The sequence below is a fragment of the Aphis gossypii genome, chromosome 3, assembly GCF_020184175.1.
Source record: "Aphis gossypii isolate Hap1 chromosome 3, ASM2018417v2, whole genome shotgun sequence".
NCBI classification, from domain to species: Eukaryota; Metazoa; Arthropoda; class Insecta; order Hemiptera; family Aphididae; genus Aphis; species Aphis gossypii.
The window spans coordinates 40,663,088-40,679,483 of NC_065532.1; the positions used below are offsets into that span (position 1 = coordinate 40,663,088).

At 26.6% G+C, this 16,396-nt stretch overlaps 1 non-coding gene across 1 annotated transcript; it reads right to left on the reverse strand.

Annotated features, from left to right (window-relative positions):
* Nucleotides 1-1,383: 1,383 nt before the first annotated feature.
* Nucleotides 1,384-1,502, reverse strand: LOC114123489 (5S ribosomal RNA). Its single transcript, XR_003592357.1, has one exon. It is a non-coding gene; the product is annotated as a 5S ribosomal RNA (ribosomal RNA).
* Between the last annotated feature and the right edge of the window lie 14,894 nt (nt 1,503-16,396).

The following is a 16,396-nucleotide window of genomic DNA, read 5'->3' on the forward strand; positions in this document are numbered from 1 at the left end:
CTTGTTGAAATGTGACCTCGCGCGTGTTCTGGTAGGTATCTTATAAAAATATAAATAAGATAAATTATAATTTAATGATAATAATTCATGATTAATATTATTAAAATGTTAATATTATAACATATTTCATTACAGAAACAAATTATCATAACACGGCGTAATGGGTATACAATAAAGGTACAGTGATGTGAATTCATTTTTTTGGTATTTTTATCACTTAGTAGCAGATATGAGATAACTATTAGGTATTTACTGTGCATAATGCATATTCAATCTCTCTGTACAACAGTGCCGAAAATTATAATTTTATACAACTCTGCAAAAAAATTAATTTTCAATATCTTATTTCATAGCTATCTTAAATAAAAATTATAAGTTATAAAAGTTCTAGAAGATGCTGCAGTGTAATGATAAATTGCATAAGGAAATTAACTATTTGCTCTCAAAACATAAATAAACTTATATTTTAGGTAGGTAGGAGTTTTAGGACTATTATAATTTTAACGATTTGCAATATCATATGTCTCTATTTGTTTTAACCAACAAACTATGGAAAAAAACTGAAATTCTAATTAACGGAAAATTAATTGTTCCAGTAATTTTTTTTCAATGTAGATCTTAATCTAGTTTTTTAATCAAATTTAAAAAAGAAGCACTTTTCTAGTATTGTATACGTGTTTATAATGTTTTGTGTTTAAAGACACTATACAGAAGAAAAACACTTCGATTTTCAATTTCAAAGTTAGTACTTTAGGGGTTGAAAATAAATTATATATCCACTTATTTACCCGTTCCCATACTTAAATTCAAAAACGAATACCTAACTCTAATTGTAACTTTTATCATATCTTTAAATATTAGTAATTTTTTATATGCTATACTATAAAATATAGTATGAACCTTTTTGATGTAATTATGTAGACATTTTAGTTTTTTCAATTGTAGAATTAAATGTTGATAAAAATATTTTGAATTTTTAAAGTAGTTCCACATATGATAACGATATTATAGGTATTTAAAAATAAAAAAATTAAAGAAAATAGTACATTTTTAAACATAACTAGAGTTCAACAAAATCAAATTTTTTGATTAAAAAATGAACTTATTGCGGTTTGACGGATTCATATGATAAAAAAATGATTTAAACATTAAATTTATTGCGGCAGAAGTTCTATAATATTATCGTAACGTCAAAAAGAACGTACTTTCAATGTACATTAAGTCTCAAAGAACCTGTTCGTTAATAGGTCTATGGTTTAACATGTCGACTGAAAAATATTTTTACATAGCAAAAATGCCAAAAATGTTTTTACAGTGTTTAAGATAAAATATTTGTAAATTTAAAAAATAATTAATGTTTGACATTACAAAAAAAAAAAAAAAAGCCAACGGCACGTAGTGTTCCCAAGCGGTCACCCATCCAAGTACTAACTACGCCCGACGTTGCTTAACTTCAGTGATCGGACGAGAACTGGTGTATTCAACGTGGTATGGTCGTTGGCGAAAGGTACGGTGAGAATAACAATATTTAAATATGATAACCAAGATAACATTAAAATTTTAATGCATTGTATTATTAATGCATAATGCCGTACTACTCGTATAATACGATTACGATACTCAAATACTCGACAATAATAAGTTATAAATAAATTTTGAACCGTATCAAATGAAATACCATACTTATGTAGGTACCTACCTATATAACAGTAGTGAATTCTCCGGGCTTAGCATGCACCATGAACTTAAAAATACAAACACATGTAGGTAGGTACCTAATTAGTAAAAATCATAGATATATACAACATGTATAATATATCTATGGTAAAAGTACAAAAATTTCATCTATTTCGTTATTATACTTACCAGTGTTCAGTGTTAATCTTAATCGTAACGTATAAAATATATAAGCAGCGAACATGCGATAAACTATGTGTGCGCAAGCTATTCAAATTTCAAATACAACTGATGTTGTTCAGTGTTCTCGCTGTGAAGTGTGAAATAGATAGGTCGTAGGTACCGTTTATTCCGAGACCTGCTCCATTAGCAGCCGTGGTACAAACCACTATAGGTTGACCGTGGTACTAACTACTTAGTACCTAGGTACCTACTAATTATTATTGTATTGCGGCGGCGCCTTCGCCAATGATTTATATAATTTACGCGAACAACAATTTTATTCATTTATAAAATATAAGTTTGTGTATTATTCAGGCGCGTATACAAGGGGGGTTCTAGGGGTTCAACTTCCCCCCCTCGAAATTTCAGGAAATAAGCTTTATTATTTATTAGTTTAGTTTCATAACAGTCCCCTCCCGGTCGTCGGCTCCAAACTGAAAAAAAAAAAAAAAGTTTCATATAAAAATTTACAACCAACCCCCCCCCCCCAAAAAAAAAAAAAATTTTTTTGTGTACGCGTCTGGTATTATTATAATACTTCGAAATCGGCATTCGCCACTGGTATAATATATATAATACATATCACTATATTCACTATATCAATGATAATACCACAGAATAGATTAATTAATAATATTACTTTGAAAAATAAATTGGCCGAAAATCCTATGTTGGCCAATTTCAAAGACTCAATAATATTATTAGTTATTACATGCCTATATATTAATGGAATATTAACATGGTACTCTATGGTGATCGTGAATCGTCTAATTCGATTTATCATATTGTTTGATTTCAGTCTTTTTACTTTTAGAACCTTGCGAAACTGTGAATCATACTTACGCATTACGCAACTGCGAATTTTTGATAGGATTGTTGTAGAGAGAAGAAATAAGATAGTCTTATCTAACATTGTATTATTATAGAAGAATACGCGTACGAACAAAATGACATCCAAAATCGATCAGGAAGAAAAACACCTAACAGGATTCAATAAGTATTTCAACACGACGACAACAAATGGTCGGGTGAATGTAAGTATATAGGTGTAGATGGGAGCGTATTGTCAAGAACATTTTTAATTTTAATTTTTTTTATGTGAAAATAAAAAACGAGAATATTTTTTTTAAAGGGGAGGAGAGAAGAGCTGAAAAATTAATTCAAATAGGTTTTTAGTATAACTTAAATACTATGTGGTTTATACAATTTTTACATCTCACAAGTCATAAGATTTTTCTTAAGATTTTTTATTCTGTATTAATTTATTAATACACAGTCAGGCTTGTTTCTATTAATTAAAGACGAAGTGTATAACCCATGCAGTATCCCACCCACACTCCCATCAATAAAAAAATTGAAAATACATTATAACTCCATATTGAAATCTAATAAGCAAATAGACAACAAGTTGTTTCCTTATTACCAACGTAACACACAAATTGGTCTCAATGAACTTTCATTTTATTAAAACTTCTATGAATTCTATGTTAAAATTAATTTTCCTATAACCTTTAAACATATTTGTTAGTACAACAGAAAGTTATATTATTTAATATAGAAATATATATTATTTTGTGGTATGGTTAACACTACCAATAATAAAATAGTTATTTAAATGTAATCTAATCAATTAAGTATCAAATAAGTTTAAGTTAACTAAAGTGAAAAAAATATATAAAATATAAAAATAAAACTTACGTTGTGATTATATACCTGCTTTGGAAAATGTTTTCCTGTATTAAAACTAATTAGTAACAGTGTACTAAATAAAAGCTTAAATTATAAAAAAAAAAATTTTCATATAATAAGTAGAAAATCAAATGTTCATAATTAAATAGATTTTGTTAAAAATTGTTTTTACAAAAACATTTCAGATTTTTAATCTTTCAGATTATCTTGTCAAGTACTGAGATATTTTTATTTAAATACTGTTTTTACATTTTAAAGAAAATAATATAGTTGTATTAAGTTCTTTTTTTACTAACTATACTAAACCAAACTATATGGTTTAATGTCGCAGGCTAAAAAAGTATGATTCCCTAAGGACATCACTAAACTTTTCATATTCATATGTAAAAATATGCTTGTGTGGTCCAAATTACATAACCTTTTAATAAGTACTATAAATTATTGGCCATGATCAAACTACATACTTAAAACTTTATTATTCTGTTATATAGATTTCCTGTGCTACATTTGCAGCAATAGGAATGTATTTGCTGTACTTGAAATTCAGACCAAAACACGAAAAACCACAGAATAAACAATTAAAATAAATACACAATAAGTTATTTATTTTTTTGTAAATAGTTTTCTTTATATATAATATATATAGTGGTTTTCATTTTTTCAAAATTCTATTTAGAAAACAAAAAAATATATATATATGTATGTATATATATGCAATAATGAAAATAAAATGATAATAATAACTGGTATTTTTTTATAATAAATATAATTATTTACTAAAATAATATGGTTTTAAAAATTATTATATTATTATTTACAAAAGCAAATTGAAATGTATTAAAAGTATACGTTTAATTTTAAAGTAAAACACGCAAGTTTGTAAAAACCTGTTAAAACAAATGTAGTGTCTCCTATCAACTTAAATGCCCCTTAGATAAAAATATAAATCAAGAAGTTATCACAGCTTCTACATGTGTTTTAAGTGGCATTCTGGTGTGCCTACGCTCTTAAAAATAATCATAATTTAAATATATAACTCTACACATATTGTTTTCATTGTAAAATTACTTTTTTAAAGTACATTAAGAGAAAATAAAAAAATACTTGTATAATTGAATAATTCAATGTTTAAATTAGTCAAACGTTTCTTAATTATTATTATTTACACAATAATGTTCATCTACATTTGGGCATACTTATAGTTGTTAACTAATATGGAAATATTTTTATTATTAAGAAATAAAACAATTATTTACATACTTAAAAATATTTCTCATAGTTTATTGTTTGAGAATAGCTAAATATAGAAAAAAAAAATTGTGTAAATTTAAATGCTTAGAAAATTAGATGACGTACATTTTTAAGTAAAAAAAATAAAATTAAGGTTTTATTAAAATTTAAACCACAGACTCAATCTGTTTTATTTCTTGCAATGGTGGTTTATTTGGCGTAGGAGCTGTTTCAATGATGGTTGGGACCTGATGATGATGATGGTGCGTGTTGTCTTCCTCTTCATCGTCTTCTTCGTCATCCTCATCGATTGGAGTTAGCGCATCATCATCGTCTTGAGGTAGGGCCATCTGTCTCTGGTCCAAATAATTTTTCAACGGAGCTGCCATAAAACTAGTTATTGCCGACAACAGGAAGAATACAGCAGCCATGAAGAATGGCCAGTCATATGATTTTGTGAAGTCATATACTGCGCCAGCTAATGGCGATCCAATAATTGCAGCAGCTCCACGGAATAATATCAAAAGACCAAAAGCATTTGTAAGCTTGTCCAGACCCAATAAATCCACAAGAATAATAGATGTTAATGATATGTAGCCAGCTAGAAAATAATAAATATTTGATTAAATTGCATGAATTGAGTGATTTTATAGTGATCCATTAATACTCACAGACTGCAATTCCAAAGAAAACTGCCATTATAACATAATGAGTATATGTGACACAGAAAGGTGTTGCAGCAACAGCAGCCGTACTTATTAATAAACATACATTATTGAGGAACAAAGAATCAACCCAAGGGAAATCGGCAACAAAACCACAGACTACACGTCCAATGGTATTGGTTATACCAATAATGGACAGTAGAAATGATGCTTGGCTCGAATCAATATTTGAACTCTAAAGGTTTATCAAATAAAGACAATTTAATAAGATAAAAAAAAAAAATTTTAGCTAGTCAAACATAATTTATTTTTTAATGGATTGTCAATACTTACAGATTCTTTGGCAGCATCTACTAAATACACAAAAGGTACATAAAGTCCAGCCATGCCAAACACGTTGCTAATGCCAATTATCATAAATACGGGATCTTTAAGTAAACTTGTGTCCATCATTGAAGACAATACAGAATTAATAGATTCTGGTAAAAATGGACAGCAACCTTCTGCAATATATAATTAATATTTTAGTTGTGTTTTTTTCACCTTACAAGTAGTTTATAACAAACATACCATCTATTTCATCATCATCATCTTTATCGTTATCTTTCATCATGGATTTTGGCAAAGACAAAATACTTTGGCGATAGCTGGCAAGAGATTTTTGTGATCGGTATTCAGGCAAATTCAAAACACTACCCGAATAAAATATATCTTTTCTGGACATTGGACGTACGGTTTCTTTTCCCCGTATGCTTGTCTTAGATGAAGTGTATCCAATACTGTCTGTATCCACCTATACATTTTAAAAATAAAAACATTTTAGCTGAATTTTGTTCATGTGTTTAATAACTATCTAAAATAAATTTCACATCCAAATATGAATACTTAATCTGCCATCCCCCAAGAGAATTTAACACTTAGAAACTGAAATTTATCAGCTCATAACACAAGATACCTATTTCAAGTGATTTCTGGAATTATTATATTCTCTTGGCAGACAGTGTCTATTAATTATTATTAAATAGATAAGGTATAATAAAACACTAACGTTTGACCACATATCTTCAGCATTATTGTTTTTACTACCAAGTATTGATACATTTGATAATCTTAAATGAATAGATTTACGAATATCTCCATTTGAACTGAGATTAGGCCGAGACACTTTTATTGGTCCCAAAGTAGGTCGATAACGTTCACTGGCACTAGTTTTGCGAATACGGTCAAAAAATGGTACTGAACCATTTTTTGGCAAACCTTGAACATGAGTTGTAAATGCAGGTTGAGAAGCATTTCTTGGAATGGCGGCTTTCACTTCAGTCAACTCTCCATTTCCATTTGTTTCACTTGGTTTTTCACCATTTTGTTCAGGTACTTCCGGTTTTGAGTTTTCTATTTTAGTGTCTTTTTTATCAGATTTAAGATCTCCACTTCCAGCATTGCTAGAACTATTGCTAGATCCACTCTGTTCAGGGGCTTTCACTTCTTTAATGGTAGGTAAAACTGCCATGGTTGGTATCGGTGTCATGGGAGATCCAGTACCACCTACTAATTCGTCCAAATTAAAACTGGAATGAACGCCAGGATCAATGTTTAGGGGTAACTTTTGTCTTTTTTCTAATGACCCATCTTTAAGTTGTACAATGAAATATGATCCACCTATTGATCCGCGTTCCATTTGCATGCGCTTTTCATCAGCCATTCTTTGGAGTAATGGTTTACAGCCTTCATTTGGATATTCTAGAGGCTTCATTAAAGCACCAAATAACTAAAATAAAAATAAAATATTTACATATACAGCTAACGGTATGTTGTTTGATAAAAATAGTTTAATAAATGAATAATAACAAACTTACGGCACACGATAGAATCATCCCAGCAAGTATCAAATTCGAAACTTTCCAATCAAAGTTTTGGAGAAGCATAGTAGCGAGCGGTGCAAAAGCAAATGTACCAAAACCAGAACCACATACAGCAATACCCGTGGCTAATGATCTTTTTGTTTCAAAGTAGTATCCAACGCATACTACAGCTGGTAAATAAATAAGTCCAAATCCAATACCTAAAAACAACATTATGTTTTTAATTGTGGTAAATTTTTTTTTAAGTTAAATAAGTAAAAAGTTCCTGTAAGATTATCTAAATTAATTTATAAAATTTTAAAGGCATTTTACAATAAAATGCTCGGTAAAACCACAAGTATCCACGTTTTAACCGATTTAATTATACTAAACCTAAATAATACAATATTATACAAACTATTGAAAAATAAATAATATTAAATTATTATAACACAATATTGTATTACTTAAACTAAATATAAATATATGTATATTAATATTTTAGTATGTGTATGTGTGTATGTGTGTGTGTGTGTGTGTGTGTGTGCATGTGAGTATCTGTTTGTTTATACATTGTGTATAAATAAATAATAAAAGTAAAAGTTGTTTTTGACAATTATCATTATTACTTAATGATTATTAAATACATTAAAAATGGCAAACTCAACGATATGATACTATATTTTTCAATCAGCCATAATTCAAGGTTTTTATTAAATAGTATTATACAAAAATTTAATGATATATTTATAAACTATAATTTAATTTATATCAGTGTTTTCTTCACATCATTTTATTTTAATAATAAAAGCAATTAAAATAAATTTTAAACTTCTTTGACTTGATTTTAAGTAAAATAATCAATAAAAGAAAATAGATTTTTTTAAGGCTTATTGAATATTAATAGTATGCCATACCTAATCAACACAAAACTTTGAATAGAATGAATTTTCAAAATATTATCATGAAATAAATAAGATTAGAATGTCTAATGTTGATTTTTTTCAATGAATAGCCTGATGAATATTAAATAATATGCCAAATAAAAGTTTATCAATATATGAGTTCTAATATTAATATAATATATTTAATATATTTGAAATTAATGATGCTGATTAACTACACAAAGGCTACGATTTATATGCATTCTAGTTTTTTTTTATGCAATACATGTTTACAAATTCGATTATTAATGTCCAAGAATTGCTTTATATTACATATGATTTATTTTTTTAGTCTGCATATTTTTACTTTAAGAACAAAAAATGTATATTTAAGCAAAAGTATTATAAAAATACTATGAAATTGTTTAACAATAAGACTAACAAAAATGATTAAATTTACATAAAGAGTGATTAAATTAAATATGGTTTAAAAATATAAGAAGTTTCTTTTTTACTTAATGACAATTTGGAAAATATTAATAAAACTATCAATGCAATTGCATATAAATCCTAGTCAAAATTATTACATACCTGACCATATGGCATATTATAACAATTATGTAAATTAAGTAAAAATTCATTCTTTATAAAATATTTGTATGTAATAAATTTATAATTATTTAACTTATAATTACCAACTAATAATTCTTATATTTAGTAAATAACAAAAATTTTTCTATTAAACATCAACAAAAAAGTTAAAAATTAATTAAATAATGAAATAAAAAAATTAATTATTTACAAAATTAAAAAAAAATATATTCTATTGTATAAATGTTAAAAGTAGTCAACTATACATCTCCATGTTATTTTTTATATAAATTAATGTCTTACAGTATAAGTATATTAGTAATTTATTGGCGTGCACACTAATATTCAATTAATAAAAAAATAAGAAACAAAAATTTAATTTCATTGTTTTTTAACAAAAATTTCAAACTTAAGTAAAAATAATTTTAAAAATTTTGAAATTTAATGAAAATTATAGAATTTATATTTTATTTTTAATTAGATACATTATTAATTTTGGTAGTTTCATACATAAAACATCAAGAAGAGGCCAAATCCCACATGTCTTACAACTGCTGTAGTATAAGCTAACTTGCAGTAAATTAACCTAGTCAACCTTAAAGGTTAGAATATTTTATAAATTTAGTATGTTGTATTGTTAAGTGTTTATAAGATATACAGGAGAATCATTTTAATTTATGAAATTTATAAATCAAAATTGTTATTCATTTTTACTCAAACATCATCTTAATAGAATTTCTATATAAAATAGTAAAACCATCTCAGTTCTAAATCCTTATTTTTAATGAAAATTTAATAGTGTAAATAAAGTTTTTTCCCGAATAATGGAAACTTCTAATTAAAGTACTATCTTGTATACTTTATTAGTATTTATCCATTATCAATTTATATGATTCTAATGGTTCTATTCACTGTTAATCATAATACAGATGGAGACTGAAATGTCATGTTTTAAATTAAAATAAACATGCCTTTCATGTAAATAATTTTCTCGTACTAAACATATTAAAAATATATTATTTTAATACATGATAAATCACTTTTATAATTGATACAAATATTAATTACGGGATAGACTTCAATAAACATCATTTATAATTTTTAACAAACAATTACTTAATTTTTGTAATTTATAAGTTACAACACAAGTCCTAGAAATTAACATAATATAATTGTATACAATAAGGTATTTCTTCTATTCTAAAAGCCCTTCAGTTTATTTTTCAATACTATTGAATAAATTTATTTCTAATTCTCATGCAAACAAATTGTATATTATTTGAATTATTTTTAAATTAAGCTTTATTAAAATACAGAATAAATTTAAAAATTATTTCTTTTTTTAATTCATTAAAAATTAAATATTGTGTGTGTGCGCCAAAAATATACATGATTTCTCAAAAAACTAACTTTTTTTAATTAATATGACAAACATATTCATACTACATTATTTAAAATTACTTATTTTTTAATTATCAGTTTTGTGTTTATAATTCAAAGTTGTGATATTACCGGCATATTTTTTTTTTCTTTTTCTATAAGGCATAAATAAAATAAAAAAAAAAGTACATGATATGGAAACTCGACCATGAGAATTGGAAATTCAATGAATCAAAATAAATACAAAATAATTATTATACGAATACTCCCCTAATGGCATAGGTTTTGCAATTATAAAAAAACTCTTAAAAATTTAAGAAAGTGAAATGTATCAAACAAATCTAATTAAATGGGGATAAAAAAAACAAAACAAAACAATTAAATGATACTTAAAAATTGTCCTAACGTACCTTTTGTCCTAAACAATTATTTTAACCATGGGCTAATTTTTTTTTTTTTTTAAGTAATCATATTTATTTTTTGATATGACGATAGCTGATGTCCGTTGAGGTGGGATGTCGTACCACCTATAAACAAGGCAATGTAACATTCTTTACTCAATTAGATTAGGTTATCACAGGCCGACAGATTGCATACACGGCTAGTACATAATTACCTGTCTGGCCACCAACATTAATAGAGGTAGCCAGACAATACATTATATAACTTACCACCCATAAAACCATAAGTGAGCATCAAAACATTGACATTTGGCGATAGTGTGCTGAGCGCAAAGGCTATGGAAGCAATGATGCTACCTGCTATGCAGACCACACGACATCCGTATTTATTGGTTAAAGCACTGACTATAGGACCTGTGCAACAAAAAATTTTTGTTAAAAACTAATGATATGATGAAAGATTTACATTTATAAACATACATTCTACAGTGGGATAATTTTGTAAAAACCTAGCCAAAATTTAAATTTTAAATTAAATTTTTGAAAGTTTTTCTAAAAATCATATTTTAAAAACCAATAATATAACACTATTACTGTATATTAGTGTTTATGTTATAAGTGTTATTACTTTTGTAGCCGCAATGCTTTTAGTAGTACAATATAACTTATGTGTCGATATAACTATTAATACTGCTTCACTGACATCTTACATTTTTTAACTGATTTATTGATTTATAAAATGTAATGATAAGAAATGCCCATGATCACGAAATATTTTTTTTGAAATTTGATATTTTGAATTTAGGACATTTTAAAATTTAATAGTTATTTTCATTTTTTAAAAGTTTATATAACTTGTTTCAAAATTATAATAACAAATGAAAGCCTAGGTATATGTGGGACTCAAATATCGATATCAAACAAACGGTAATAATAACTATCAGATTATACTACTAACAGCAATAGTTTTAGTACTTAATATTGTTATATCTTATTTTTATAATATTTTTTTACTGTTAATGTTGCTATAAATTATTATTTATTTTTCAATATTTATTATATTCACACATTATTAAAAGAAATCAATACTCTTTTAAATTAATGTCCTTCATGATAAACGGTATTTTTATTTTTATAGTTCTGATTTTGGCAGTGTTTTTACAAAAACGTCTTTCTGTATTATACTAAAGTAAGGCGATCACCGATAAAACGACTTACCGGCACTGAGGTACATTCCGGACAGGAGACTACCGACCCAAGCAGTCTTTCCCTTGCCTTCGCCGAAATACTCAACGAATTCACCAAGGAACACGCCAAAGGTGTAGGCGATACCGTCTACAACCATGTTACACATGAAGCTGGCGAACACGATGACCCAACCGTATCCGCCGTCTGGTGGTGGAGGCAGGTCGTGATATTCGCAAAACGAAATGCCGTCGTCGTCGGTATTCTGGACAGGCCCCATAGCCAAAGGCGGAGAGCTGGCATTTTGCCGGCCCGTTTCGTCGGCTCGGTCGGCGGCTGAACATTCGCTTTCGGTCTGAAACGATAGATATCATAATATAATACGATTGATGAAATATATTTTAACGAACGACACACCGTACGAAACGAATTTGTCGAGTTGACCACGTATAACGTAAAGTAAATAACGTAATAGTTTTTTTTTTATTACAAATGAGGCAATTTAAATATTTAAAGTAAAACTGTATGGAACATATATTATCTAGTCAAAAAGTTGCAATGTCATTAGGTCAAATAAATGTATATACTTTAGTTTCATTCATGTTTTCAATTTAAATTTTTAAATTATGTGTAGTTCGCCGCTTCGACAGCCGCGTACAATTAAACATTCACTGTGAATATGAGCATCGGCGAGCTGGCGCCAAATAATTTGTAAGCACAATTGAATAACTATCTCTTTCAGTCAAATCGCGACCGTTCGTCAATATAATATCACAACTAGGAAAAAAAATAAAACGACTAAAACGATTTAGTATCTAACGAATATTCCTTGTCTATGCGATATGTATTATATTTTTAAGCATTTCGCTTGAGACATCTGTACACGAGATCGCGAATAAGCCCTCGAACAAAAAGATAAGATTAATAATGTAATACTTATTCCTTATATTATAGCTGTTTATAAAATACAATTTACAGCAATATTAGTAAATATAGACATACGTCCGATTAACGAGTCTTAGGACATTTATACTGGTGTATATAATAAACGAGCGTGATAAAACGTTCAATGTAGCAAATAAACGTATATAGACAAACATTACAAGGTCGAAAAACCACTAACATAGGAAATTAATATGTTTTTCCTATAACTTGCTACTAATGATATTAAAAACTTTTTTTTAGGACAAGCGATTTGATTTTTAGAGGATACAAAAAACATAATTATTATAATAATGTTCATGTATTATAATATAATATGTTAAGGCTCTTTGCGGTTGAATGATAATCAAACCGTAAATCATCAAAACGTATTATATAGACTAAAATATCTATTAAAATAAACAATAATGAATAGCATAGCATATATACTATGGTAAATAATACTTCACAAACAATGTGCGATTTTCTTCTGATTTCATTGTAAATTTATATATTTTCTACACGAAAATACGTGATATAATTATATAATAATATAATAGGTACCTATACATCATGATATCCGTCACCTACAATCACATCACATTTAATATACTTAAACGACATTATAAACTATAGATATTTTTAGTCGTTTTTAGTTTTGACGTATATAATAATAAATAATAAATGAGATGAAGTATTTTATGATATATTATCTAACGATACACAGTTACATACCTATACAATAGCTATAGGTACCTACTACAAATTTGGAGCGGAGCTATTTAGCAATAACGATATGTTTTAGAACGAAAAACTTTTTTTGTCTAATACCTACATACCCCATCATAAAGGCATAACACTACACTTTTTTTTGAAAACCTGCTGGAATTTTTCAGTAATTTTAGAGAATTGAATTTATATTAGCAATAATAGTTGTAGTAGTTAGAACATAATAACCCATATACATATATATGTATATATATATATAAATCGCGAGACATACAGCATGTCGGGGACAAGTTTTAAGTAAGTGTAGGCATTTTAACTTATTGCTAGAAATGAATTTATACTTCACGGAGCATGTAAAATATTATATTAAGTATCATTATACTATTATATAATTAGTTCAATGTGATACCCCGTACAAAAATGAAATATATAGCTGATGACGTTATCGAATCGACATCTCTTTAATACATTGTGTTATTTACGACGATTTTAAAGATATCTAATGAATAATGATTAAAACACATCTACATCAATTTAAATTTTAATATATCATGTGCCCTATTTATCAACAAATCAAAACAGAACAATAAGTATATATCTTTCATTGGGCGGTTTGATAGAATATATATTGCAAAGATTTTACTGAATAAATTTTATCCTTTATACCATATATCTATTACATATTTAAATTATGTAAAACAATGTTTCATCACATGTGTTATTAAGTAATAATAAAAATTAAAAGTGTGGTGCATAAATGCGCAATCATCAAGAATAAAAAATCGCTAATTTGTCATTTTAAAGAAAATACTGATTACTGGCTGTTAAAACTAATGCCATTAATCCAACAACAATATTTTAAACATAAAATTTCATTTTTTAGGTACTTAAAAATAAGATTAAAAAAATAAAAACCGTATACTAGAAAAAAAACTGATACCTATATTATTGCATACTATTATGGAGGAAACAATAAAACTATCTGTTTGGAAATAACAATAGAGATGGATAAATTGTTTGTTCAACGGTTCAATAACTTATATTGGACACATTAAAGTACATTGAATAGTGTACCTATGATTGTATGTGTTTTTGATGATGGGACTCTTCAAACATCATAATAAATTATTAACTGAAATTAAAATGAAAGTTTTATTCAACTATTTTCAAAATTTAGTGAGAACTGAAATTAAAGTATGCATAAACGATATCAAGTATAATATAATAATATACAATATACCCATTATACTTCAAAAAATCTCAATTATGTTTGTTTAAAGAATAATAAGTACATATAAGTTTATATGTTTTAAACATACTTCTACTATAATGAATTAGTATCATGTTTTTTTATGTATAAATGTTCAGTTATTTCAAAAATATTTTTATTTTATGTTTTTCACGATTTATAATGAATAATTCTAAAATATATTCATTTTATACAGTAAAGTCGCAACTAATGCGTAAATAATGTTTAGTTTTGTACGCACTTACCTAATGGCATGTGTAACTAATTGTATTTTTATGATTGTCTGAGTTTAAACGATCTACGTGAAATATGTAGTAGAACACTGGGAACTATTTAAAATTTTTTTTTTTTTACATTGGATGGATTTTTAAACATCAATAATTGTCAACAAATATTCTAAACATTTTATAAATTTATTATACATTATAGTATTATACATTCAGAACTTAAATAATGAAATATAACTGTTCTGTAATTTTACGAATCAAAATGATTAGAAAACATTATATTGCTACTTAAAGACATGTTACAATGGTAGATAAACATTAAATTGTACCTAGGTACTTAGAAAAAAAATATAATTCACTTAAATTATTTTAATTATTTGATCTACACCTATATAAAAACATAATATATAACACGGATTAATCATACTAATAATTAACATTAAAGTACCTGTAGAGATAGGTATGCATGAACAATTGACAAAACTTCAAGAAAAGCAATTTATCAATTATTAAGCACACGTGTAATTCATTTAATAAATCCATCATAAATTTAAGCCAATCGGACTAACACAGCACACTATTGATACCTACGTGATAAATGTCATACAATATAATATTATTAATTATATTATTTTGCGACGATTAAGCACAAAACCCTTTACAGACAAACAAGTTCCATTGAAAAAGTCCTTGCTGATAGTGCGCGTGAAACGATATAATATGCAAAACGATAACGTATATAATTCATTATTTCAAAACCATAATTATCATTTAATTTTAATAGCCATTTTATATATTATTATTGTATTATGATACAGTTACACTTCCAACACTATGTGTGTATATAATATATAATATAATGTATACGTGGGAGTTGGTTTATTGTTTGGCATCATTTTATATTTGACGGCGTGGAATTCTATGCACGTATATATAATAAATAATAACACAATAATTTATTTTGTTACAATAACCTCGTGGTTCGGTCGGGGAAATCGAGTTACTTAGGTTGAGAAACTACAGAAGCTAGATTATTCTCATTATGAAATCAAATAAATGCAGGGACAGCACGTAATATAACTTCGCGGTAATTTAACCTGAGACAAAACTGTCCACTTATCATCAACACATTACAATAACATAATATTATGTACACATTGAGCTCAGTTACACATTGCAGTGGAAGGAAATATTTTTAACTACAAACTGCAGCAAATTGAAAATATAAATAATAATCATCATAACACATGTCTAAAAAAAACTTTTTTTCTACAAATATATAGGTATAATTAATATAAGTAAAGAAAATACCTACATAGTAATGATATAATTTAAACAATATAAACTACTTTTATTTTGGATTTGGTCTATAATGGACAGATAATAACTATTTACGAGGGATCAATTATTACATAATATTTAAGCAAAATAATTTTAATAAAATATACTCTAAACAAAAATCATGTTTACATAAACATAAATTATTATTTTTGAAAATAAAAGTA